At 43.9% G+C, this 26,159-nt stretch overlaps 1 protein-coding gene across 6 annotated transcripts in view; it reads left to right on the forward strand.

Annotated features, from left to right (window-relative positions):
* CDH12 (cadherin 12) overlaps positions 1-26,159 on the forward strand; it is a 668,983-nt gene that overhangs the window by 343,731 nt on the left and 299,093 nt on the right. Inside the window, exon 1 of one of the 6 annotated variants that reach the window (XM_083449417.1) lies at positions 2,652-2,699. The exons of the other annotated variants lie outside the window; for them this stretch is intronic. The gene's annotated coding sequence lies outside the window, so the exon portion shown is untranslated. Of the gene's footprint in view, positions 1-2,651; positions 2,700-26,159 lie in introns of those variants that run through there. 6 annotated transcript variants of the gene reach the window in all.

A 26,159-nucleotide genomic window follows, 5' to 3' on the forward strand; every position in this document is an offset into this window, starting at 1 on the left:
CACTATGCCTCCTTTATTTGGTTGCATTCTAATGGCCATTTCTTTTGATGCTCTGAAGTAAAAGGTCAAGGTAAAAAGACCCCTGACCATTAGGTCCAGTCGTGAATGACTCTGGAGTTGCGGCGCTCATCTTGCTTTACTGGCCGAGGGAGCCGGCGTATAGCTTCCGGGTCATTTGGCCAGCATGACTAAGCCGCTTCTGGCAAACCAGAGCAGCACATGGAAACGCTGTTGACCTTCCCGCCGGAGTGGTACCTATTTATCTACTTGTACTTTGACATGCTTTCAAACTGCTAGGTTGGCAGGAGCAGGGACAGAGCAATGGGAGCTCACCCCGTAGCGGGGAATCGAACTGCTGACCTTCTGATTGGCAAGCCCTAGGCTCTGTTTTCTAATGGCCATTTCTTTTGATGCTCTGAAGTACTAATGGTTAATCCCTCCAAGGTGTCACCTAACAAAGGAGCTTCCCTGAGTTCATCAACACTTGTTGATTGACTAGGATTAAAGAATGGTACACACTTAGGACATTTACATCGGTTAATTAACTCTTCACATGCTAATTACTGATGCTCATAAGTAGGTACACACATTCCAAAATGCATGGAACTTGATTATGTTCTCAAAGTCTGACAGTCTTTACACATAAACACTACTTAAATACCTCAAACCCTTTGCATAACCTCCTTTCTAATACACTTTGAGACTCCCTTATTGCATATCCCAGTTATAACATGCAAGTACTAATTTAATCCTAATATTTACTAAACCTAAACTTTTAGCACCACAGAGCTATTACAATACGATTGCTCGCAGTGTTTGGTTACTGCTAGTGACTGTTGATACAATACTCAGAGTAACTGCTGGATGTAAATCTCTATTATTATGTGCTTAAGTTATATAAAGGCATGGATTCATAAACCAGTTACTTTTAATTTTGTTATCTGTTAAAGTTCCTTGGCTTCCTTTTCTTTTGCCAACTTTAGCAGAATAGAACACTAAGACACCGACATCAATAGTGCAATCTATACATGTTTTATCAGAAGTAAACCCTATGGGGTTGTGCTTGGACTTCCTTCCAGATAAATGTCTGTAGGATAAGGACTCAGCAATCCTTAAAGGTAAAGGTACCCCTGACCGTTAGGTCCAGTCGCAGACGACTCTGGGGTTGTGGCGCTCATCTCGCTCTATAGGCCGCGGGAGCCGGTGTATGTCCGCAGACAGTTTTTCCGGGTCATGTGGCCAGCATGACTAAGCCACTTCTGGCGAACCAGAGCCGCGCACGGAAACGCTGTTTACCTTCCTGCCGGAGCGGTACCTATTTATCTACTTGCACTTTGACATGCTTTCGAACTGCTAGGTTGGCAGGAGCTGGGACCAAACAACGGGAGCTCACCCCGTCGTGGGGATTTGAACCGCCAACCTTCCTATCAGCAAGACCTAGGCTCTGTGGTTTAACCCAAAGCGCCACCCGTGTCCCTCAGCATTACTTAGCTAAATAATAATAATAATAATAATAATAATAATAATAAATTTTATTTGTATCTGCCCACCCCGGCTGGAGCTGGCCTTGGAGCGGCTAACATCATATAAATAACACAGTATACATAAAAACAGGCATCAATTAATTAAAATACATCTTAAAATTCATCCAGACAAATTAAAATCTGGACAAATGGCAGTTATCAGGTTAAGACTGAGAACAGTTAATATTTGCCAGGACCAACTATTTTCACTGATCATATAAGGATCTGTTAACAGTCTGGGAGGTCTCCTTCACGCTTGTTCTTATACAAAGGAAAATAGGTCAGACTGCACCCTGGCTGAAGGCCTGACAGAACAGCTCCGTCTTGCAGGCCCTGCGGAAAGATTGTCAAATCCCGCAGGGCCCTAGTCTCTTGTGGGAGAGCGTTCTATCAGGCCGGGGCCATGGCCAAAAAGGCTCTGGCTGTGATTGAGGCCAGTCTTAATTTCCCTGGGACCGGGGATCTTCAGAGTGTTATTGTTTGCAGACCGTAAGGTCCTCCATGGGGCATACCAGAGGAGGCAGTCCCGTAGCTACGAGGATCCTAGGTTGTATAGGGCTTTGAAGGTTAAAACCAGACCTTAAACCTGATCCTGTACTCTACCAGGAGCCAGTGCAGCTCCTGGTTGAATGTGATCCTCTGGCAAGAAGAAAGAAACTTTACTAGTTCCATTTCTGCAGCTCATCTATTTTTTACGCAAAGTAAGTTCCACCTAAATAATGAGGGGTGGGGGTAGCCAGCCCTGTCCTCCCAACACCCAGAAGTTCAGCTGTGATAATCACTTTGCTCTTAACTTTCAGCACAGCTCTTATCACTCACCCCAAATTGTTCTGTGTCAGAGTCATTTGCAATAGTTGCAAACTATCGCAAAACTATTGGTCCATGAAGGCAAAGGTGGGGTCTGGTGATTGAACGCTTTGGCCTTGGAGTGCAGAAAGCCAGCCAGCATCTAGGCTAAAAATCTGCTACTCATTGTCCCTCATCTGATATGAATCCTTGCCTACAGTGTATTATGACATCAATTATACATCTGTGCATGCCATTTATAATTAAAGGTTTTTTTCATGTTAAGACTGGAGCTACAAATCTGTTGAATGTTTATAGCAAAGAGGATCATTATTTTTTCAGGTACAAAGGCTGCATGGGCAGAATTTTTTACAAGCTGGTTTAAGACAGGTAAGCCTGCAGAGATTTTTTTTTTTTCCCTGCCTCCCCTGTTTAAAATAAGAAGGAACACATTAATGTGCAGGAGTTAAGAGTGGAAGGATCTCATCTGAAGGCAGATATGCAGTTTGTTAATATTACTTTGCTTTTTTTAAGGAAAATAGAAAAATGCAAAAGATAACAAAATAGTAAATTCTACCCATGTCTCTGCATCTCTCACACAATATTTGGCTCAGCCTTTCACATTTGTTTTTGCAGTTTCACAGCATATACATGTTTATGAATCTGGTAGTCTAATTGGATGCTAATAGGATATACTTAACAAAGAAAGTTAGCACTTGTTTGGTGATAATTTTTTGTACTGTTGCCTACTGTGCAGGAAAAATAATAACCTAACTAGATTTGCTGTGAGTGTAGATAAAGATGATATAGATACAGGCAGTTGCTCCCACGTATATATATTCATAGATTGCACAGTGTATGCATGTGCATCTTTCATATCTGCTGCTTACAGACTTTCCTGAGTGAAGAAAGATCAGTGTAACAGCTTGGTAGTAACAGCTGCAGGGTTTGAAATTGTACCCATTTCCCTGTACAATTTCTTCACCTAGTGCTAGAGCCCAAATCCAAGCTCTGCCCGCAACATCTGCTAGCACCAGCCACAGAAGTAGTTAAGTACCTTTTGCTGCTATTGGGTCCCTCCAGGCTTTATCTCGGACGCCAGCGAAATGTCAAAAGGGGTTTTGTTTGTTTGTTTGTTTGTTTGTTTTAAACAAGCTGGCAAAACTAGCACTTTGTCTTAGACATGCATATGTTAACTTATAGCTGCCACAATGAGGTCATTTTCAATCGGAACACATAGTAAACCACTCATTTGTGACATAATTTGGACAATTCCATTAGAGGTTTGTGTCTGTGAGTGTATTTACATGCAAATATGTACCTAGAATGTTTTTGAAAAAGTGGTTACCCACTGAAAAGTTGTGGCAAGCATTTTTTAAAAAAATATTTTTGTTAAGTTTTCCATTTTTTCCCAGTATTACATCATAACAAATAACATAATTCACAATTCTAAAATTTTGCCACCCCACACCCCCGGACTTCCCTCCTTCTCTGGTTTATTTCAAAATAACATGATTTCCTGCATATTTCCTGGCAAGCATCTTTATTGATGGCATCTGGGGTGGTCATGCAGAAAGCAGATATGGTGATTCAGTGAGCTGCTATGACCTTTAAACTGTCCCGCTGTGACACTGCTTTAAGCAGCTATGGCTTCCCCTAAAGAATCCTGGGAACTGTAGTTTGTTAAGTGTGCTGAGAGTTGTTAGGACTCCCTGTTCACCTTGCAGAGCTACAGTTTCCAGAGTTCACTAGGAAGAGGTATTGACTGCTAGGCCACTCTGGAGATTGTAGCTCTGTGATGGAATCTTAGGTAGAAACCATGACTCTATAGGTCTTCTTATTCACCTCAACATGTACAGCCCTGGACCCTGTCACTCCCAGCTACAGCAGACCCTCCAAGTGGCCCTATTTTCCAGGGACATTTAGAAAAGCCATTCCAGTTTCTGATTTGATCTTAGAATGTCCCACTTTTCTTTAGGACATCCCTATTTTCATTGGAAAGGGGACGCGGGTGGCTCTGTGGTTTTACCCACAGACTTGCCGATCGTGTGGTCGGCGGTTCGAATCCCCACGGCAGGGTGAGCTCCTGTCGTTCGTTCCCAGCTCCTGCCCACCTAGCAGTTCGAAAGCACCCTTAAGTGCAAGTAGATAAATAGAGACTGCTTTCTAGCGGGAAGGTAAACAGCGTTTCCTTGTGCTGCGCTGGTGCTGGCTCACCAGCTGCAGCTTCGTCATGCTGGCCACGTGACCTGGAAGTGTCTTCGGACGGCGCCGGCTCACGGCCTCTAGAGCGAGATGAGCACGCAACCCTAGAGTCGGACACGACTGGCCCGTACGGGCAGGGGTACCTTTACCTTTTTTATTTTCATTGGAGAAATGTTGGAGGGCATGGAGTTATTCGACTCCTGAGTTTTCTGGAAGCAATCCTGTTCAGGGTTGGTGTGTTTTTTTAATGTTTAATGTTTTGTTATGTTTTTATATATGTTGGAAGCTACCCAGAGTGGCTGGGGCAACCCGATTTTCAATGGAGAAATGCTGGAGAGAATGTTACATTTTTGCTTACTTCTAGCCATCTGTATTCCTAAACTAGCTGGCTAATGGGGAATAGACCGTGAATCTTAAGCTTTTGAGTACCAAGCAGGGATTGCTGACCTTTATCAAAAATCTTTTAGTTCCCTTTATAATTCCTACAGATGTTTCTTCTGAGCAGGACCTTATAAATGTTTATAGTTATCTTGTTTTATTTATTGTGTTCTGTGCTGCTTTCTTTTTTCTTGTGTAAATTGCTTGAGAGGCCTTTTGCCCTAGAAAGGCAGCCAAAAAAGTATTTTAAAGGAAACTTTTAAATAAAGTTCACTATTATGCATTTATTTAGTAACTATTTCTACTTACAGCCTATCCTCCACTGAATAATTGAAGGGTGTGCAACAGAAAATATGGCAGTTAATGTAATTATTAATAAAACTGATTATATTAAAAGTAATAAAATAAAAACAGTGAATCAATAGCAAAGTTTGTAAAACAACAGCACAGAACAACAGTGTAGCAGGAGGGAAGGCACCCTCTCAACCCCTGTGATTTTTATTTATTTATTTAGGATAGCTAGTAAAACACAAGTGTAGGGATGGGCATACAGTGGTGCCTCACAAGACGAAATTAATTTGTTCCGCGAGCTTTTTCGTTCTACGAGTTTTTTCGTCTTGTGAAGCACCACTGCATTTAAACACTGACAACGGCGGGGAGGGGCGGGGAGAAGCAGGACAGCTGCCGCAGCCGGTACCTCAGACTCACCCGCGCGTTGTGGCCACCGTGTGACGCGGCTGCTGGAGGGCGGCGGGGCTCAGGAGCGTGACTCAGTGGAACCGCCACCATCCTCTTCACCTGAGGGAGAGAGAGTCGCTGGCGGCAATGGCTCTCTGAGGGGAGCGCGCCAGGGGGGTGGGCAGCGGCGCAAGGCACCAACCGTCAGCGGGAAGGTGGGAGGGAGCCGGAGGAGCGGGGAAGCGAGCGTGCGTGCAGTGCGCGTTGCCATGACACGAGAGGCAGGGCCGTTTTGTCTAGCGAAGCAAGCCCATAGGGAAATCCGTCTTGCGAAGTACCTCAGAAAACGAAAAACTCTTTCGTCTTGCGAGTTTTTCGTCTTCCGAGGCATTCGTCTTGCGTGGTACCACTGTATATGTCATTTTTCATCTCTCTAAATTTATTATTTTTCCAGTCCTATGTTCAGCACTCCACAGTTCCACTTCAGTTTGCAATTATTATTCTTTTAAGGTTCTGATGAAATTTCATCAGTATTTTACTGCAAATTTCTCCCACTGTACACGTTCGCATGCAATATTTCCTAATATAATATTTTTGTAAAAAAGCTTTTCTTAATATAATGCATTTCTGTTTAATAAATGTTGACTCTTCAATAGATGCTAATTCCATCTGCAGAAGCCATCTCCTCTTTTGTGTGTGCATGTGTGAGAGAGAATTCCTGCTATGAGAAGGGAAGGAGATTTTGTGCTTCTTCTGGCGAAGTACAATAAAGTTTGGGGGTGGTTTTGCTTATCATAATTCTAGATAAGGTGGCCAGGAGTAAACACTGTTTTGCATTTGCCAGACTTTTCCATTAAATCAATTTCAGGCTGTGGTGCTGAGAGATACTCCTGAGTCCTCCACGTTTCCCACAGTATTTAGCCACCATAAGGAGGAGATTGTTTAATTAGAGATGTCTTGTTTAACGTCTGTGTTCAGTCGCATTATCCACCCCACCACCTCTCACTACTTTTAGTTAGGCTTCTCTGCCACCGGAGAAAATAAAAGAGGATTTCAATCAGTTTCTCCCTTGCCTTGGATTACAGCTGCATTCATTTCAATTTGACATTTGTTTTATTTCCTGACTGATCTGATTTGAACGCAATCACTCTTGAGCAGGAGCAAGTAAGGAACTGAAAATAGACATCTTGACCTCATCCTCCAGCTATTCTCTTTGTCCTGTAGCCAGTATCATCTTCCCCCCTCTTCTTTTTATAGTTGTGAAAAACAAATATTCATTTCTCAGAAATGATGGGGTTACTTCAGAAGCTGTCTAAGCTCGGGGGTGGGGGCGGAGAGAGAGAGGTGACTCTCAATTGTAGGAGAAGCAGGTGCCTTAGCCAGGGTTAACCCACCTAATGCCTGCCAGATGTTAAACCACAACTCCTATGCTTTCTGGGACCGTTGGGAAATTGGGCCACTTCCTGGTGGGGCCTTGTTGCGGTCCAGCCCCCTAGCCACTCCCCTCAGCAGCAGGGTGGGACGGCATCCCGCATCATGCTGGGGGAGACCCTGGCCACGTCAGGATGTCAGACGCCAATCAGCTTGCCTGGGGACGTGGCCGGGGACGATTTAAACCTTGGCACGAAGGTTGCGTTATTGGCCTTGCTATGGACTTCGGTTGGTCGCCATTGAGGAGCCTGGTAGGAATTTTTCCACTTGGCAAATTGGCACCAGCCACTTGGTTTTCACCTACCGTATTTTTCGCTCTATAAGACTCACTTTTTCCCTCCTAAGAAGTAAGGGGAAATGTGTGTGCATCTTATGGAGCAAATGCAGGCTGTGCAGCTATCCCAGAAGCCAGAACAGCAAGAGGGATTGCTGCTTTCACTGCACAGCGATCCCTCTTGCTGTTCTGGCTTCTGAGATTCAGAATATATATATTTTTTGTTTTCCTCATCCAAAAACTAGGTGCGTCTTGTGGTCTGGTGCATCTTATAGCGCGAAAAATACGGTACCTCATAGCAATCGTCTCAATTTTGTAAGGTTAGGCGGTTAGGCATTGGAATAGCGATGTGTGAGGGAGGGAAGGCGCGGCCATCGCCTGTCCATCTGTGCTCAAGGGTATTCCATTAAAGAAATCCGGGGCTGTGGATCTTGTCCGAAGCCCAGGGAGCGGCTAGGGGCATTCCACAACCCCAGCAGGAAACCCAGGGGCGCTCGAGTCGATCCACATCGGCGGGGCTCCCCCTACTAGAGGTTTAACTTTACCAGACTTCTTGCAAGGCAGGCAGGAGTCAGACATAGCCTGTTGATGCCAATGCCTAAGCCAATACCGCTCACATTCTGTAACCAATAAAGTTCTAAATTTGCCCATTAGCATTTAACCTAAAAGTTCTGTGTCCTTGTGTTTTATTCTCCTGGGCGTGGCTTGTGGGCCTTGACACGCAACCTGATTTGGATGTTACCCCATCGGTTACCCCTTCCTCAAGCCCCACCTGCACAAATGTTTTAAGACAAAATGTTCTCATTCATGCTGCATCATGTGTTTTGCAGACTATTGAAGACTTCACATTCATTCTCCTTTGGATGTGAATAGTGACATCTGAGAGCTGATCCTTGTGTAAACAAAATTGCATCATCCATGCATGAGAGGGAGATTTCAACAGGCCTGGGGTAACCCCAAGGTTTGCAGAAGCACACGTGCACACAAAAAATTGTTTTGAAGGAAAGGAAAACCCTAAAAGAGGAACACAAAATAGTTCAACATGCTCATTGACCATAGAATGCTAACTACCTGAAGCAGGTAGGGTGAATTGAATAGATTATCCTGAGAAAGGGTATGGTTGGTTGGCTAGAACCCCAAACAGAAGTGCATTTTGTTGCATGCTCCAATTGTTCCATCTTTTCCTCTTTTTCAAAACGTGTTTACATTCATGGCCTTGTTTTTATATTGTATTTTCCACAGTTGTATACTCCCAACTGAGCAGGAAAGGAATGTGATAAATGGAACAAACCTGCTAAGTAAATGAAGTATCCCTCGCTAGCCCATCATAATTTCTTTTCTTCTTTTTTACACTTACTATTATTACTACTAAGTTAAAAGGAAACCAGGGACGCGGGTGGCGTGTGGGTTAAAGCCTCAATGCCTAGGGCTTGCCGATCACATGGTCGGCGGTTCGAATCCCCGCGGCAGGGTGCGCTCCCGTCGTTCGGTCCCAGCGCCTGCCAACCTAGCAGTTCGAAAGCACCCCCGGGTGCAAGTAGATAAATAGGGACTGCTTACCAGCGGGAAGGTAAATGGCGTTCCGTGTGCTGCGCTGGCTCGCCAGATGCAGCTTCTCACGCTGGCCACGTGACCCGGAAGTGTCTGCGGACAGCGCTGGCTCCCGGCCTATAGAGTGAGATGAGCGCACAACCCTAGAGTCTGGCAAGACTGGCCCGTACGGGCAGGGGTACCTTTACCTTTACCTTTAAAAGGAAACCAAGAATGCCGAATTGCATTGAGCAAAAGGCCTATAAGCAATATCGGTCCATGTACGTGGATAGCAATATGAGATTGCAAACTACAGAAGAAGAGTGTAATTATGGAGCCTGGATAGGACATGAGAATTGGAGAATTAGAGAGAATTAGATTAGAGACCTGATGAATTATTTGGTTCTAATGTTATTTCCAGAAAATGTGTTTAATATTACTGTCTGCTTGGTCAGGGAAGGAATGACTTATTGGGAGAAAGGCAAGGATGTTGTCAGCTGGGGTATAAAAATTCAGGTGACTAGCATTATGGATAAACTGGCTATCCATATTCACTAAGGTAAGACCTGACCAATACATTAATGTGCTACTCCAATCTGTCTCATCACTTCTACCAGTCTATGGTTGATATCCACCATTGCACCAACAGACATGGTAGGATCTCCCCTTCCTCTTCTCCTTTCTTCAGTCATCTTCTGCCCTTCAATTTTCCCTGGAGGGTCCCAGAAGCTGCAGAAGGGGAAAACACATTTGTGCAACAGGAAGACCATTTGGTTGGCATCATTGGATGGCACCCAAAACCTGATAAACAAATCAGATTAGTGCCAGTACAAATGAAAGGACTGCAAGCCTGGGAAGTGTCTGTTTTGCTACAATACAAACTTGTTTTGTGCTCTTATGTAAAAAACGAAAATAAATTTAATAGCAGCAAAAGCAACAGGATGTCAGAAGTATTTTGGTATTCATCGTGAGGTAGCTGGGAGCCATGCTCATCTCTAAGATTACAACTTCAGCCTTACCATTGGACAGTGATTCTTCATGACGGTTCTCTCTTACTCTGAGTTGAGGGAATGCTTGGTTCTGTATCCTCCTGAGATGATGCTACTCATTTTAGAACATCATGTTGGACTTTGTAATTCACTTTGTGCAAGCCTCCGAGAGAGGATTTTAAAATTAAGCTTGTATAAATGTGCAATTGCATTTGTATATTTTGTAAGGATTCCCCCCTTCTGCAGGCTGCTATTAATGGACTATATGCAATTATGCAGGAGGTGGCAAAATGTCAGGAAGCCATAACACTAGCTTTATTTTCCTTCCTTTAATTAAAAAGTCACTTCTGGCTACTGTGAGTGTGCTGCTTATGTAGGATTCCTTCTGTGCGTCTGCAAGGTGTTCCCTACAGCACAATCCAACACATGTATACTCAGAGCTAAGTCCCATTGGGCTTTCTCCCTGGGAAGTTGATATAAGACTGCATATCTAAACAGCACCTGCACAACTTATGAGCTGTCAAACTGAGCATAGCTCTGCATCTCTGAACTGAACCTCCTGTTTGATTCTCATCTGGCATTGCACTGCATTGCATTGCAACAAGCAAACATGAAAACCTCAGGTGGTTTATTGAGCTCATGGTGGGACATAATATTTGACCAGCAGGCTTCATTGGACTTGGTGACTCCAAAATTGTGCACGCATCAGCTCTCTATGCTGATTTGAATAAAACTGCATAACAGTTAGTCCTCCTACGTCCCATGAAATCCTACAAAGCTCGTGGGTGTCACAGTGCTGAAGGTAATTTCATTCTGGATTTAAGTATGCTTTCAGACAAGATTGAGTCTGCCAGATCTTATTTTATGTGCTTTATTTGGCTCTCCACTCTCTATCAAACGTTATTTTGACAGAGCCACTGTAGCAGTCGAATGACCCAGGTCTCGACCTATTAATGTGAGGCAAGTATTTTTAAAATGACATTCTTGATTGTGAAGGAAAGTAGAAGTATGATCTGCCAAAGTGGATTAAGGTTTGATCTGTGCTACATGCTAAATGCATTGCCATTTCTGCAGCTGCTTTATGAAATATATAGAACATCAACTGGTGGTTTGACTTTAGTTTTTACTCTACTCCATTCTTTTTTTAATAATAAATTTTATTAGATTTTCAAAAAAATTAGCATATAAACTTCATTACATGATAAATTTATCTTTATCTGACTTCCCACCCCATTTTCCAGGGTGTTTTTATTCCTTCCCCTCTGCTGCACACTACAGTCTCTATCTCTTATACCATGGCAACAATACTATATTCTCTAATGCCTTCTGTTGCTCATATTTTCTTAAATAGTCCGAAAAGGGCTTCCATTCTTCCACAAAGAAATCATTGTTAGATTCCATTATTTTGGGTGTTAACTTTGCCAATTCAGCATAGTCCATCACTTTACTCTCCTCCCTTCTTCACAGTAGCGTATGGGAGCTTGGCCCCGTAATTTGAAATAAGTGTCTAAAGAAAGACAGAAGACTAAAACAAATGACCACTTCCTAATATGTGGTTTTGGATCATCATGTTATGCCAGTGAGGTGGTGTCTAGACTTCAGGAAATCCCATCTCTCCCACGGTGGGATGCCAAGAAGCAGATAAACAAGTAGCGTTCTTACAAAGTAGTTCATTCAATATTCACAGACAGAGATGAAGGAATGCGGTCTCTCTTAGATAATGCTCCACCTCCTCAGTCCCTCCTATTCTACGTCACCTCTGTGCTTTCTGCCTCTGAGCTTTCTTTTCTACTACTATCAAGGCACGCCTGGTCCTGGGAGAGGGGGCAGGTCAGGAAGGCTTTATAGAGACACTGAGTCTGTTAGCTGTCTCTCCACTGGTGTTTCTTCTTCCTGCTGCTCACCCACTATTTCCCAGCTGCAGCCTCTGAACTGTGACCTTCTGCAAACCACTGTTTTAAACCTATACTGTCCTCCTCTTCTTGGGAAGGTGCAGGAAGGGGGGGGGGGTTCCCACCATTCCTCCTCAGCCCAGCCCCTGACAGGTGTTAGCACTTCTGCCAAGTGAGCAACATGGAAGGTTCCACCACTGTGCACATTCATTTCTCAGTACAAATGCTCCAAAAACTGAGATGCTGTTGGCATGAGGATGTGCTGCAGTATATAGGCTCCTCTCATGTAGCCCATATCTTCTGATGTTAGTCCATCAATATACATAGGAAGGAATAGCTCTACTTCTATAACATCACCATTGCAATGCTTCCCATGGGAAGTTTGTATTCTGTCACGTCTGCCCATTGGGTGGTTGAAACATATTCCACCTGTATCATAAACTGAGTCATTCCAATCAGAAACTGAGTAGGAATGTTTTCACTATAGGGTTGCCATCTCCTACTCAGGGCATGAGGTGGAAACTTTTAAATCTCCAGATGCTGTAGGAGTCAAGGCAGACACAGCTGCTACTTCCTGTTTGCTTCTTGATTCTGTCCCACCTCCCCTGCCTACTGGAGCAAATAGTTGTCCTGGTTCACTTTTTGTTCTAATCTTGGTGGCAACTCTACTGCTGTGATTTAAGTGAAATATAAATTATAGAGTTGCCACCAAAATTGCACCCAGAACAAACTTGGAAATTAATTTTGTGGGCTAACCATCAGGAGAAACATCCAAGGAATGTCAAGAGAAGTCCAAAAAGTTCTAGAATGCTTCAAACATTTTGGATGAAAGGAATTCATGCATTCCTACCACTTAATAAATGTTTTTTTGTGTTGACCCAGAGTATCCCCACATTTTCTGGACCAATCATGGTTGCATCCTCTAAATCCTGCTTTTGATTTCATAACACATGGATCTGATGTTGTCAAATGAAATCTAGTGGAAATGGTATGAAACTGATGCAAGGTTATGATTGTGGTACATGTGACTCTGATTAATACTTTTGCTAAATAGGGATGCCTTTCAATAATTTACTATTTTATATGTATATACAGAATCTTATTTGAATCTATTTCAGGATGATTTCAAGCCAACATCTTTCTACACCCATGTTTTTCTTAACGGAAATGTGGTTTGGTGCACTGCCTCTTTCCAATTCTGTTATGATGGCTGCAAAATCTGCTAGTGAGAGAGAACCCAAAACATTAGGGTTTTGCATAGTGCAGAATCCATGTGATTCAATACTAATTGGCAGCATGGATAGAGCTTGGAGATCTCCTGTTCTGCCTTGAAACTGCTATCTCATCTATTTATACTGCGGTGGGCAGCTAAACCCTATCATCACCCCATCAGGTCTGATTTGTGGCTGTCGATTTGTCTTCCTTTCAAACCTGTACTGGTGAGGTGATGGAAGAGGTGGTGAGCAATTGCCTTAGGAGAAATAACAAAGAGCCACCCTCCCAACTAAATGTCTAATTTGTCAAGTTTGGCGAGTATCGCGCAGGGTTTCCCTGTGTGAGCTTTGCATGACCCATCTGGATTCCAATGGTTTTTATTTTTCCTTCCTGAAAGTGTCATGCAGAGCCTTGGCAGGGATTAATAGAGGACTCTGGCTCCTCTACATGTTGTCCTGTGTACTGTGTGTGCATCCAGATTGCTAATGATAAACTAGTTTATACTTGCAGCTCTGCTAGCAAATATCCATTCATTTCAGGGAACCGGGCTCTGCTGGTTGGTGTGTGTGCACCATAGATTCTCAATTTGCTCCTAGCATGCCTCTCCATAACTTGCCTTATTTTTTTAAAAAAATAATAGTCTGCTGTAATCCAATTAATCAGCAGAAACATTTTTCTAGGACTGAAACCAGCTGCAAATGGGGTTTTAACATCATCACTCCTTCAAGCACCCCCCTTAAAAAAAATATCAAGGAGTCTGAAACAGGCAAGTTCTAAGACTATCAAATAGTTGGGCATTTTGCAGATTGTATAAGTGAATGGAGGGGAAGTTGAAATGTATTGAATTTAGCATAACTAACTAACTAACTAACTAAATAAATAAATAAATAAATGGTTCCAATCATGGGGAAAGGATTTTTGTTGTTGTTGTTGTTTAGTCGTTTAGTCATGTCCGACTCTTCATGACCCCATGGACCAAAGCATGCCAGGCACTTCTGTCCTCCACTGCCTCCCGCAGTTTGGTCAAACTCATGCTGGTAGCTTCGAGAACACCATCCAACCATCTTGTCCTCTGTCGTCCCCTTCTCCTTGTACCCTCCATCTTTCCCAGCATCAGGGTCTTCTCTTCTCATGAGGTCGCCAAAGTATTGGAGCCTCAGCTTCACGATCTGTCCTCCAGTGAGCACTCACGGCTGATTTCCTTCAGAATGGATAGGTTTGTTCTTCTTTCAGTCCATGGGACTCTCAAGAGTCTCCTCCAGCACCATAATTCAAAAGCATCAATTATTCCGCGATCAGGGGAAAGGATAGAATTTGACAAAGGAATAACAGTAGATGTGGGCTTATACTTCATTAGGGATGGAGGAGAAATGTGATTCAGTTTCACACTTAAAGATGAACCTTCCTAACTAATGGTATCAAAAGCCTCTGAGAAGTTGAGCATTAACAAAGACATATTTCCTCCGTCTCTCTCCCATCATAGGTACAGGCCAACCGAAGCAGCTTTGGTGCCAAACTAAGCCTAAACCCTGATTGAAATGAATATAGAAAATCAGTTTCCTCCAAGAGTGCCTGGATATGGTCTGTGACCACACACTCAAGAAGTAGAAATTGGCAAGTGTCTGGTAACTATTTAGATTTTTTTAAATTCAAGGAGCTATTCTTGAGGAGTCGCTTCCACCACTGCCTCCTTCCAGCAGGCAGGGACCATCCCCTCCTGCAGGAAAGCATTGATCACCTCCTTGGCCCAACCAGCTGTATTCTCCCTGATAGTTTTTATCAGCCACAAGGGGCAAGGGTCCAGTGTGCCAGCAGTCATGTCCTCAACCCTTAGTAGCTGAAACTCATCCAATGCAATAGGACTGGGCAGAGCTCTGCTAGACAGCACAATAAGGATGCAATGGAGACAGCAAAGTATGCCTTCTTTGCTGCCTTCACTATTACTAGTTTGGCATGATGATGAGCCCCACCAGTATTTGATTGTATTTGACTGGAGTTTTCCTCCACTCATGTTCAAGCCATATCCCAGCTTGTTTCTTTGCCCTAAGTTCTGGAGAGCACAAAGGAGCAAAAAAGTGGAAGTGGGCATTGAAGATTGATTATGTCAACAGTCTGCGCCATTTGGATATTCCAGAGGTCGCCCAGGGCTTCTACAATGTGTCAGTCATATCAGCCAGAAATCTGGAAATCCATCAGCCTCCAAAGGTGAAACATTCTGTGCAAGGGGTAGAGGCTGAAATACTAAATCTCACTTTCAGATCATTGCCTTCCTACCCAGCTGAGAAATCAAGGTCCAGAATGTGGCCTGCAACATGCTCTCTTCCATCGCTTGGGCTCTGAAAGAACATTGCTATGTGAATTAAACTATTTCCCAAAGCCTCCTTTATTACTTTTATGGTACAAATGTAGCCAGAAACCAGTGGTATGAATCCATGTGTGTTTGTCAGAGAGGGTAAGATTCCAGATGAAAATAGGAAGGCTTAACAAAACACACACACACACAAACACACACACACACACACACACACACACACACACACACCATGTACTTTTCTTTCTTTCTTTCTTTCTTTCTTTCTTTCTTTCTTTCTTTCTTTCTTTCTTTCTTTCTTTTTTGACAAGCAGGATAGAATTATTTCAGCATTTCATGCCACACCAATTCCAGGCAGAATAGCATTCAAAACGTTCCCTGTGTATCTCTGCTCTGTTACCCACATGGAAAAAAATGATACATTGATTCTCTCTGTGCATGCTGTATCTTGTTGCAAAATGTCTTCTATCGGTGTAGATTCACCTGTTCATTTCCTGTAATTATAATGTGCAAACTGTCTCGCCATTGACATGTAGAGCTTGCCTTGCACTAGTGCTGTGCTGACAATATATATATCCTATATTCTGTAGCAATTAATGAAAAAAAGAACTGCATATCAAAGGGAAGACAACGTTTTGGTAAAATTTCCATGGGTAGGCTGCAGAGTTTTAGTTGAGCTAACCTTACTAGGTGATTGGAGGAACTCTGTGTGATCCTTCCTTCCTTCCTTCCTTCCTTCCTTCCTTCTTTCCTTCCTTCAAATTTTATTTTCAGTGGTGTTCACTCTGTAACCTTCTTGGGAGGCTGAGTTTCCTGAAAACTCCATAACCTCATCATCTCAATTTCCTTGTAAGTCTGCAAAAATTGGGAGGCTGACAACTGTACATCTGAAAGCTGTTCCTTTGCTTTTCTATGGTGTGTTCAAATTATGGTACATGGGTGGCACTTTTTAATTTAATTGCTGTTTAATGTGGCTCCGGCATGCTCCCACCCTCCCACTTTTAAAAAATCTGGCTTCATACAATGTTAGCCACAACCGATTTGTATTCTGCACCTTTAAGAGAATTGCTCCACTTTCATTACCTTTCCCACCAATCAGCTTCCATGTGATTCAAAAAACGGAAGCTGCATTTCCAGTTTGTGAACAGCTGAGGCAGCTTTTGGGCATGTGCAGAAAGGGACTGGGGAAATGCAGTGGGGGAAAGTGACCTTGCAGTGTTTCGAGCTGCTAATATGAACATAGCCTAAGTTATGTATTATCACTTCTTAGGAAATAAATGCAGATGGGATTTTTTTTAAAAGCTGGAAGGAAAAGCTCAAACTAAAATCAGTGAGTGCTCCAATGTTAGGCACTTAGCAGCCAGCCTCTCCAGCTTCCAATGCTTTAGCTGAAACTCGGAGGATGTCTCTTCCAATGGGGCTTTATGAGATCGGGAACCACAGGCAGCTGGGGAGGCTGCAGAGTGTTGGGGAAATTTATAAATGGAAAGAACAACAGCCACCCCACCTGCAGACAACTTCCTGTGAAAAAATAAGCTCAACCTAACATTCCTCTAAATTCTAAATTGCCCAGAGAAAGATTGCAATGCTATGCATGTCTACTGAGAGGCAGGTACCATTGAGTTTAATGGGATTTGTTTCCAGGTTTGTGAAAATAGGATTGCAGCCTTATAACATGTGGATCAGGGTTGTTGTCTTTTAAAGTACATTTCTGTTACTTAAAGAATCCCGTCTTGTCATACCCTCTGTCTGCTGCACCACTGATTTTGAAACTTTATTTGGGACCACTCTAGGTTTCCTTGGAAACAGACATTGGTCATAGTGGGTGACATATCATGCTAGGTTCACTGTTGTCCTGCAAAGCACAATAGTATTAGATGTGAGTAATAATGTATTCTCTATACGTGTTTTGTGATGTTGAGGGCAAACAGGCTATAGGAACATAAGAGACCTGCTGGGTCAGACCAAAGGCCCATCTGCTCCATCATCTTGTTCACATAATGACCACCCAGTTCTTATTACACATCCTTGGCGTGCATTACTAAGACATGGGTGGAAGAGATGGTTGGGTAGCGTTCTGTCATTTGTTTCCTTTATGGCTATGTAAACTCACCTGAATTAATTACTGCTGTAAACTTGAATCAAAGCTACTTTTCATCCTGAGTGTGATTATTGGCCAAAGTCATCATTGGTTTGAATTCAGCGGTGCTAAACTGGAAATGAATCGGACATGAAAACACACAGACCATGGCTTTTCCTTTATGTCTGAAAATGGCAGGTGCAATTGGTTTGGAAAGGGATAAAGCAAAATTGACTCGAGCCATGACCTTCTATGCCAAGTTAAAGACCAGAACAAATTTCTAAAAGGTTGAGTTATAAACCTCAGAAGAGCAGTTTTTATTGCAAAAGTGCTGATGCAACCTTAACCATAAGTGTGGGTGACTGGTGTGGCTATAATTTTGTTAAACAGCAGATATGGGTGCCTGTGCCCGTTAACAACTTATATATCATGAATGGCAACTGCTGAACAGAGGAAATGTGGAAGCAAAATGCAGCAAGAGATGAGCAAGTAATTAATGCTAAGAGTCCACAGGAGGGCAAGAAATCTTCCTTTGACTAGCTGTGATGGAGGACATATCTTTTATCAGTTGTTAAATCCATTAATTGGAATGTTTCTGGTGTTTGCATGAAAGTGGTGCGCAATAATTTATGGATGTTCAGGAAGTTGTATATTTCACCATGTGCCGATTTTCTGTCAACAGAGAACAAATCACATCACAATATTTCTACATTTTGTAGTTAAACGTGCAAATTTAGAGTGATCAAATTTCGAATGAAACTGGAGCATTACTTTTTACTTGTGAATCCTGGTTTGGCTATTTGGTATATGCTTGCACAACACTATATTATAGGCTTGGGCACACTTTTGTTTCTGTATCTTTCTGACTGAGCAGTTGTCCACACTTCCACTTCTCCCGCCACTTTCCTCCAAGGAAACCCACTATTTCCCGCTGAATCAGAACGAACATCAAACAGGTTTTTTGCAGATTAATGTTTGCCTCCATTCAGTGGCAAAAAGCGTGTTTTCCCAGGGGAAAGTGGTGGGGCCACCAAAAAACTTCTTGGACCTATGCCCAGAAAGCATGGAAGAAGAGAAAGTATGGACAAGCACTGATAGCAGAGGAACAAATAGCTGATCAAGAAGCTGAAATAGAACCTATTGAATTGCAACACCAGTTATTTCCCCCCCCCCCCATGGCTCTCATCTATAGTGTGTTGCAAAGACCCATCACAAAGCATATCAGAAGACAATGGTTTTATCAAATGGTATAAGAATTTGACACCTGGGTTGAGCATTGTATTACAGAGTGTGCTAACTGACTGAATGAAGGGAAATAAGGCCAGTCTAGGTGAAATGGAAGTGGTATAGTTAGAAGTGGTATAGCCTCATCTGAGTACTAGCTCCCCCTCTTTCCCCACTGACTCTTGCAGGTGGTAAAGGTAAAGGTAAAGGGACCCCTGACCATTAGGTCCAGTCGTGGCCGACTCTGGGGTTGCGGCGCTCATCTCACTTTAGTGGCCAAGGGAGCTGGCGTACAGCTCCCGGGTCATGTGGCCAGCATGACTAAGCCGTTTCTGGTGAGCCAGAGCAGCACACGGAAACGCTGTTTACCTTCCTGCCAAAGCAGTACCTATTTATCTACTTGCACTTTTATGTGCTTTCGAATTGCTAGGTTGGCAGGAGCAGGGACCGAGCAACAGGAGCTCACCCCGTTGCAGGGATTCGAACCACTGACCTTCTAATCGGCAAGTCCTAGGCTCTGTAGTTTAACCCACAGTGCCACCCATGTCCCATCTTGCAGGTGGAGCTGTGGTCTAAACCACCAAGTCCCAGCTCCTGCCAGCCTAGCAGTTGAAAAGCACGCCAGTGGAAGTAGATAAAGAGGTACCACTACAGCGGGAAGGTAAGCAGCATTTCTGTGTGCTTTGGTTCCTGTCACAGTTTTTCACTGCGCTGGAAGCGGTTTAGTCATGCTGGCCACATTACCCAGAAAACTGTCTGTGGACAAACGCTTGGCTTCCTCAACCTGAAAACAAGATGAGCAACGCAACTCCATATTTCCCTTTGACTGGACTTAACCATCCAGGGATATTTTCCCTTCCCCCCCTTTTTTTTAACCTTGCACAGCTGAATTTTAAGCTCCTAGAGAACTCTACAAGTTTGCTACCTGGAAATGTCAGGACATTTAAACAAAAAACCTGCTTGTATAATCAGTTGAAGGTGGTGTGTGTGCATACATTGTTGTCATGTATTAATTAAATAGGCCTTGCAGGTTCCTTTCTTGCAGAGGGTGTATGTATGCTGTAGCTCACACTGGACAGACCTTGGAAGTTGACGGAGACAAACTTCAGCTCCTCCTTTTTTCCTTTCCCTCAGCTGCTCTGGGCAGAGCAACCCTAAGTATAGGAAGCTAGTGGTATTAATGGTGGCTTAATTTAAGCTGATATAAATCACCTCTCTTCCAAACCCCATTCAGGAGTGAGGCTAGGGCTGACTGAGCTGTCCCAAACCTGCCAGAGAAAAATCAAGTCTTTAGGACAGAGTTTGACTTACGCCACACTTTTTGCCTGCACAGGTTCTGCCTAGGTCACATAACTGAGCTGAAGGTGGTTTGGAATGCCCTTTCTGGGGATAATTTCCATTGACTCAGCCATCAGGTTGCTGGCTGTTCCAGGTTGAGGAAGTTACAGCCATAGGAGTCAACTCCTAGGGACTGGGATACCGTTGCCCCCCAATAAAACATTTGAGGGGTCTAGCCCCCACCAAAGTTGATCGGCATTGCCATTCATATGGTGTGTGTGAGCCACATCTCTGCAATCAATTACATGGGGTGGTGCTTACCCAGACCCTCCAAGTGTCTCTCTTTTCCAGGAACTGTCCCAAATTTACAGTTTCCAGTTTCTGATTTGATCCTGGAATGTCCCAGTTTCTGATTTGATCCTGGAATGTCCCACCTTTCCTTATGGCGTTCCTATTTTCATCAGAGAAATGTTGGAGGGTATGGAGTTAGGCGAGCCCCCAGCCAAGGAGTAAATAAGTATACAACCTTTACAAGACATCTGAAAGCAGCCCTGTATAGAGAAGTTTCTGAATGTTTGATGTTTTAGCATGTTTTTGTTGGAAGTCACTTAGAGTGGCTGGGGAAGCCCAGTCAGATGAGTGGGGCAAAAATACAAGAAGAAGAAGGAGGAGGAGGAGGAGGAGGAGGAGGAGGAGGACATCCCTATTTTCATTGGAGAAATGTTGGAGGGTGTGCTTACCTCCCTCCCAATATTTTGTTCAATTTGGCACCCCTGGTTACAGCCCAAGATTACCCTGTTCCAAACTCACTAAGGCTTGCTTTGGAGTAAACTGTAAATGTAAGAAGAGTGTGTGTGTTTCAGCCGGTTCCTGCAGAGCTCCCGAGATTGCTCACATAATACTTTGAGGATGCACAAATGTTGTAGTTGTAGTAGTAGTTGTTGTTGTTGTTGTTGTACTTTTACTGCATTTATTAATAAAAACATATCCTTCCCTGCCTAGCAACCATGCTTTAGGAGGTGACCGGTGCCTAGGCAGGCAGGCATTCCAATCACTATCAACCCCAGTTTTCTCCTCATATCTCTTCCTTCCTCCTTTAACTATCTTTTCCCCTGTCTCGGCAGTGCTCCTTGAGATTGTCATGTTACTTTTGCATTCCTTTCGCAAGAGATTCTAGTGCAGAGGACAGCCAAACACTCTGTTTCAACTCGCTGTCTCTGTGTCAACACAATGCTCAAAGGAATACGCTTACATAAGTGAAGTTCCTCTCTTAACAACTTGTGCTGATGAAACATATACTAGAACAAAACGCAACTTGAAGCTTCCATCGATCTGGGACATAGCCTTGTATCTGGACGTTTAATGTATATACGTATTCCCTATGGCTGGCTTCTTATCTTCCTTTTTGTACCTCTGCCATGGAGAAACTTTAAAGTCGTGGACATGAGAAAAAGGGAATGCAAACTTGGCTGAAAGCTTGGGTTTCTTCATGCATTCCACCAATCTTAGGGACAAAGTTACATGCAAATGTAACAAAACATTAACAACCTTTTACAAGGCGCTTCAGATGCCTGTGATCTTTTGAGTGAAAGTGTGTTGAGAGGACTGTGTGCTTTGGCAGTTGTTGCTCCCTCAGGCTCCCCGCAATTGCTTTCCACTGGTGGAGCTCCCAATGTATTAATAGACTTGTAAACTCACACCTGGAATTACACAAGAAGCGCGGTAGGGGGGCTGATGCGGAAGGAGTGTGACTTCTTTTAAGGCAGAGAGAGAGAGGAAAGAGTTAAGCACACACCCCCCTTTCTTCATTCTTTTACTGTGGTTTTTTTAATTTTAATTTTTTATCTTAACAATGCAATCAGTGAATAAGAAGGGGGAATGAAAGATCAGCATGAGATCATAGCAATTTGTGGTGCAGTATTATACAGTTAAAGTAAATACAGTGGTACCTTGGGTTACATACACTTCAGATTACACACGCTTCAGGTTACGGACGCCGCTAACCCAGAAATATTACCTCGGGTTAAGAACTTTGCTTCAGGATAAGAACAGAAATCGTGCTCTAGCAGCGCGGCAGCAGCAGGAAGCCCCATTAGCTAAAGTGGTGCTTCAGGTTAAGAACAGTTTCAGGTCATCTCACTTTACTGGCCGAGGGAGCCGGCGTACAGCTTCCGGGTCATGTGGCCAGCATGACTAAGCCACTTCTGGCAAACCAGAGCAGTGCACGGAAATGCCATTTACCTTCCTGCCGGAGCAGTACCTATTTATCTACTTGCACTTTGATGTGCTTTTGAACTGCTAGGTTGGCAGGAGCTGGGACCGAGCAATGGGAGCTCACCCCGTCACGGGGATTCGAACCACCAACCTTCAGATTGGCAAGCCCTAGGCTCTGTGGAATTGCCATACATTGGTACCTTGGGTTAAGAACTTAATTCGTTCTGGAGGTCTGTTCTTAACCTGAAACTATTCTTGACCTGAGGTACCACTTTAGCTAATGGGGCCTCCCACTGCTGCCGTGCCGCCAGAGCACAATTTCTGTTCTCATCCTGAAGCAAAGTTTTTAATCCGAGGTACTATTTCTGGGTTAGCGGAATCTGTAACCTGAAGTGCCTGTAACCTGAGGTACCACTTTATTTTTACTGTTCCTTGAATACATACATACAGCAGTGTGTGAGGTTAGGAGTTCTTCTGCTCCTCAGCCTGGCTCCTCCATTCTTCTTGTGTGTGTCAGATCATATGCCAGTATATTGAATACTGATCCCTTGGGTGCCTCAAAGAAGGCCCAAAAACATAGCCAGGATACCTGTGCCCCCCCAAGTCCTTAACCCTAAAGGAGGAGCATCACAAGGCACTGTTCTCATTTAAATGTTACCTTATAGTTTCATCGGCTTCACTGGAGTTGGTACTTGAGGCAGTTTGAAATGTTCTGCTGCCTCAGCAGGATACGGCTTGGCTTGCTCTTCAGTGCAAGTCTAATGAAGGATTAATGGCAGAGAGATCATGAACACCAAGGGGCTTTTTCACCCCACTTGATGACTCTCTACTGAAATCTCCATCACATGAGCCAGTTTCTTTTTTAAACCAGCTGAAATAATTGGGTTGAAGCATGTGTAAGTAGTCTGTGGTCAATTTGTGTCTCCGAAAACACAGATATGCATATGCAGGTTGTTTGATGATTATATGCAGTGATATTTTTTTCTAGAAAAAGAACGCCTCCTTTGTTCTCTTATACTGGCAATGGTGCCTACCTGAGAGGTGCCAGAACTGAGTTCTGGCAAGTTCCAGCTGAAAAAAAGCCCTAATTATATGTAGGTAGAGAAGCCCTTCTGAATCAAGCCAAAACCCATCTTTTCCAGCATCCTGTTCTGGTGTGTGTGTGTCTAGGCATGGGGTGTCTTCAGGAGTTTGTTATTAAGGGGAACAAAAACACAAGGTGGCAATTATATTCACAAAACTATGGCATTTCTGAAAAGCTGTACCCAACGTTGGATTTTTAAAGTGCTGGCCCCTGAATGGAAGGAAGAACAGAGATGTCTGGAGGACTTTTGCAGGTAAAGTTATGACACAATGTGGTAGGTCAGGAAAAGAGGTGGAAGGGAGTATTGGTAGGTCAGAGGCTGAACCTGGTAGCTGTCAGGAGCTCGTCCTACACTCGAGTAGGACCCCGGCAGAGACACATGGCCGACTGGCATGTTCTCTCCCTCCTGGTTGTTCGTTTGGGAGCTTCAAAAGCTTTCTTCAGCCCAAACATCACAGCGACTGATGCCGACAGACATCAGCACACTTAGGGATCCGCAGAGTCTTCGCAGCTTGCGTAACAGACCTCAGCAACTCAGCATTTTAGCTAATCTACTTTATTTACATATAAACACACACGAATCACTGCAACATGGCTCCCTCTCTCTCTAGCATCAGACAGGAAAGAGAAAAAAGAACAAAGGAAAATAGTCCCACTTCACAGAACACAGTAACACAAACATCCTGTCTCCCTCACTTCCCACTCTGTGGAATCCAAACATACACTGTCATGTGATAGACAATAATCCCATGACTGCAATCATGGAGCAGGAATTCTAACTGTGGCATCTACTTGGTTTTGAGACAGGGATGCCCAATAATATACCTGGAGCAGTGAAATACTTGTCTGGATGGCAACGAGACAAACCTTGGCTGCCTTTGAGACAGATCCAAGGTAGGCAGGGGTGGGGATCCAGGGTTCGGTCTTGTCTCCACAGCCCCTGGCTAATGTGGGTGTGTCAGTTCAGTTTGGCAGATCCTATAACCTTTTCATGGGCCTTCAGTTTGGGAAGGTAGTCAATATTTGCAACAATCATTCATTCATGCTCTGTAGCAAAGCTGTGTGTGTGGAAACGACAATAAGGCTGAACTGCAGCAGTACCAAAATTGGAATTGAGTTTGAATCTAGGTAGCATTCCTTTCCCTTGCATCTCCCCCTTGCCTTGGTGGGTTTGGATATGCACACACATTGTTCATGTAATTGCATTAATCACATCTCCATTTTATGTGCAGCCCAGTTACGAGGGGGATTGTATCTGCGCAAGCTTTTTTTTTGTTTGTCCAGAATTAGAGAGGCTGTCATTTTGCTGCCATCTCTTCTAAATGGCCACTAGTTAAGCAGCTGTGCATAGATAGCCCACATTGTATAACAGAACCACGCTGTTACTCTGGGCATGTTTTGGAAAGCAGAAATTAAAAAGACTTGAGAAAAGCTGTCTTGTAGCATTTGCCAGAATGCCCAAGCCAGGCAGGTCTCCAGCAGCCAGTTGGCTTCCATCAACCCTTTGATTCTTCTCTTAACATTGTCCTCTACCTAATGGTCAATTAAACCAAATCGATATTGCACTCATACCTGAAGATGCAGCTGCGGAATAAATAACTGAACCGTAATTAACATTGGGTTATGTTAGTTCCTAGCTGGCTTCTACCTCTCCTTCATTTATTTATTTTTAAAGGATTGCTTATTATTTTGTTAAATACTTTTCAAGAGCCCTACCCTGCCAACCTAGCAGTTCAAAAGCACTCCCGGGTGCAAGTAGATAAATAGGGACCGCTTACTAGCGGGAAGGTAAACGGCGTTTCCGTGTGTGGCTCTGGCTCGCCAGAGCAGTGATGTCACGCTGGCCACGTGACCCGGAAGTGTCTCCGGACAGCGCTGGCCCCCGGCCTCTTTGAGTGAGATGGGCGCACAACCCTAGAGTCTGTCAAGACTGGCCCATACGGGCAGGGGTACCTTTACCTTTTACCTTTCAAGAGCCCCACAAATTTCCTCTGCTTGGCTGGCAGCTCTTTGAATTTACTAGGCCGTGATCCCCCCACCCCTACATCTCATATTACTCCACTTGAGGCTAGTGCCCATTGGGACTGATGGTGGGGATGCTGACATTAGATGGAGGCAGAGCAAAGAGCTGCTGGGGCCAGAACCAATGAAAAGCAAATTGGAACACTGGAAAAAAAGAGGAGGGTAATAACCAGTTCCATCTCCCAGGCTGGTTGTAAGTAAAGTGGTACCTCGGGTTAAGAACTTAATTCATTCCAGAGGTCCGTTCTTAACCTGAAACTGTTCTTAACCTGAAGCACCACTTTAGCTAATGGGGCCTCCCGCTGCTACTGCACCGCCGGAGCACAATTTCTGTTCTCATCCTGAAGCAAAGTTCTTAACCCGAAGTACTATTTCTGGGTTAGCAGAGTCTGTAACCTGAAGCGTATGTAACATGAAGCATATGTAACCCGAGGTACCACTGTAATGTGACAGGCAAATGAGGGCTAGCTGAGGGTAGACTGAGTTTGGAAGGTCAGTGCCCCATTTGTTATAATGGACCAGCCTCCACTGTCATCCTGCTGGCAATGGCATGTCATATAAGAGTGTGGCATTCATACGGAGCCCCCTGTCGTCTCACGGACTATTGACCCGTACACCACTAATCCACTGCCACCAACCAGGTTCTCCTTGGTAAATTGCTTAGTCTCAGTCAGGTTCTCAAGTTAACATGGAAGATTGTAGTTTATTGCAAACACACATAAACTTTAAAAGGTAAAAGTAAAGGGACCCCTGACCATTAGGTCCAGTCGTGACCGACTCTGGGGTTGTGGCGCTCATCTCGCTTTATTGGCCGAGGGAGCCAGCGTACAGCTTCCGGGTCATGTGGCCAGCATGACTAAGCCGCTTCTGGTGAACCAGAGCAGCACACAAAAACGCCGTTTACCTTCCCACTGGAGCGGTACCTATTTATCTACTTGCACTTTGGTGCTTTTGAACTGCTAGGTTGGCAGGAGCAGGGACCGAGCAACGGGAGCTCACCCCGTCGTAGGGAATCGAACCGCCAAGCTTCTAATTGGCAAGTCCC

This window comes from Podarcis tiliguerta, assembly GCF_965153285.1.
Source record: "Podarcis tiliguerta genome assembly, chromosome: 7".
NCBI classification, from domain to species: Eukaryota; Metazoa; Chordata; class Lepidosauria; order Squamata; family Lacertidae; genus Podarcis; species Podarcis tiliguerta.